This window comes from Canis lupus, chromosome 8 (genome assembly GCF_048164855.1).
Source record: "Canis lupus baileyi chromosome 8, mCanLup2.hap1, whole genome shotgun sequence".
In the NCBI taxonomy this organism is placed as follows: Eukaryota; Metazoa; Chordata; class Mammalia; order Carnivora; family Canidae; genus Canis; species Canis lupus.
In genome coordinates, this window is record NC_132845.1 from 18,765,412 (window position 1) to 18,768,058 (window position 2,647).

Below are 2,647 nucleotides of genomic sequence, written 5' to 3' on the forward strand. Positions count from 1 at the left end.
GACCCGGGATCGAATCCCACATCAGGCTCCCGGTGCATGGAGCCTGCTTCTCTCTCTGCCTGTGTCTCTGCCTCTCTGCCTCTCTCTCTCTCTGTGTGACTATCATAAATAAATAAAGATTTAAAAAAAAATTAAACCAGGCATGGACCTTATCCTGTCATTCCTACACAATCCGAGGCCTTCCGATGATTTTCCTGTTAACACGCTCCTGGAATTGAAGATGTATGCCACATGGCAGAGCCAAAAAGAATTCCCTGTAAGGGTCTGAGAATAAAGTCTTTGATTGCTTACGAAAAATCATTTAACTTTTCTTTTTTTAAAGATTTTGTTTATTTATATGACAGAGAGAGAGCACATGCAGGGGGAACAGCAGAGAGAGAGGGAGAAGCAGACTCCGCACTGAGGAGGGAGCCCAACATAGCACTCGACCCTAGGGCCCCGGGATCATGACCTGAGCTAAAGGTAGATGCTAAACCAGCTGAGCCGCCCAGTACCTTACCTTTCCTTTCTTAGCTTTTTTACCCATTAAAGGCTATAATGAACTTGATTAGAGAAAGAGAAGAGTGTACACTTAGTGAGTTCTTATTTTGTGCCAGGTACTACGGTCAGCCCTTTTCTGTATTTCTTATTTTTTTCCTTTTTTTCCAGTAAAAAAGACTAGTATTTAAAACCCATTCCAATGAGAACACTTCCTCACTACTTTTTAATAAAAAAGATTTACATTTTTTATTACAAAACTGCTCTGGCCTTAGACCTTAGCTGCTTTCCTAACCTACAGGGTTTCGATGCCCCCTCACTACTGACTCCCCTGCACTCCTGAGGCACACATTAGATGAGTTCTCCTCCGTTGGAGGCCCTGGTGGTGACTTGAGGGGGGTTTGATTCTTTCCAAGTGTTTAACCACTTGCAGTTTTGCATTCACCGAAGGGATGTTCTTGTGAACTTGAGGAGTGTGTGCTTTTTCCCATCCAAGCATCTTTATCATATCTTTTCCCCAATACGGACTTTTTTGTACTTTTTATTCTGGTAACTATATGCAGTTTATGAGGGTGATGGGCTCCACCCCCATATTTTTCATGGTCTGCAGGTAAGGGATGAAACGCTTCATCTGGAATTCTTGACTTGGTAAGTCTGTGATAAATCCAATCTGTTCAAGTGAGAGGCTCCACGTGGTTTGTCACAGTTTGCTGTTGGTCTGGGGGCCTCGGAACTATTGAGTGCAAAATCCCTGCCATGAGCGTGGTGCTGTTGTTTTCAGAGACGAGGGGCAGCAGAGCAGAGGAAAGACTCTGCCCTTTCACATATTTCTTGTATAAGTACCACAACAATATTGATCTCTCTTCCTTTGTAGTTTATAAAATTGAGGCTGAGATTTACCTAAAGTTAGAGGAGCTGCCGATGGGTAGGTTTAAAACTCAGATGTGTTTGTTCTTGAAGTCTTTAAATGTCCTTAAAGTCTTTAACTGCCATACATTGTTTACAAGGAGATGACTAGAAAGGGGTTCTTATTTTAGAAACTTGCATTTCCTATTGCATTTTATAGTATTCAACGTGTTTTGTGAACAACTCTTTTTTAGAGGGTCTTATAAGAACTGTAAATAAGGCAGACCAGGTCTTTCTCCCATTTTTCAGATGAGGAAACTAAGGTCCAGACAGGTTAAATGTTTGGCCACGTTCCCAGAAGTGGTAAATACTGGGACAGGAATAAGAATGCAGGTCTTCTGACCCCTCTCCAGAGTGATATGTGCTTTTTCACAGCCTCTTGATTTAGGCAAAGAGCCACATGCTAGAAGAGACCTGAGTGACCATGGAAACTTCAGCTCTCATTTTACATTTGCAGAAACTAAGATCCAGAGATGGAGTGTTACTTAGCCAAGCTCACCCAATTAGCCAACCACAGACTTGGCACCCAAAACCAGACTGCTGATATTCCCAATTTATTTTTTATTTATTCATGAGAGACATGCAGAGAGAGGCAGAGACACAGGCAGAGGGAGAAGCAGGCTCCTTGCAGGGAGCCCAATGGGGACTCAAACCCAGGACCCCCAGGATCATGACCTGAGCCAAAGGCAGATGCTCAACCATGGAGCCACCCAGGCATCCCTATTTCTGTACTTTCAAAAGGAACTGAAGTGAGGCAATCAATAATAAAAAATATATATATATTTAAAGGAAACATTTCTTACTTTTTTTCTTTCTTTTTTCTTTTTTTTTTTTTTTAAAGGAAACATTTCTTCAGTTGCTTTGGAAGCACAGAAGAGGAAGCCTCAGGATGGCAAAATTTTGCGTCTGGTTCTATCCTCAACCCCAAAGTATTTCCTAAAAGATTTTGTTTAGGGAAGAAAATCATTAAGGTCATTGATATGACGGCAATAGACTACAGAGTAATTTGCTCTTGATGACAATGGGTAACCTCCTGCTAAAAATCTCATTTTTTTATTCAGGCTTATTAGCTCTCAAGGACAGTTTCTTCTAAGATCAGAAAACTCCATCCCCAATTCCAAGACTGATGGAGTCATTATAGCATCCAGCACTAGAGGGTGCCCTATGCGAAGGCTGGCTACCCAGACTCCTGGGAAGCCACCTGAGCAGCAAGAGACAGAGGCAAAAAAAGAAGGGAAATAAACAGTAAACAAGTGCAACAGTT

At 41.9% G+C, this 2,647-nt stretch overlaps 1 pseudogene; it reads right to left on the bottom strand.

The window, feature by feature from the left end:
* Positions 1-767: 767 nt before the first annotated feature.
* Positions 768-1,235, bottom strand: LOC140637744 (large ribosomal subunit protein uL30m pseudogene; annotated as a pseudogene).
* Between the last annotated feature and the right edge of the window lie 1,412 nt (positions 1,236-2,647).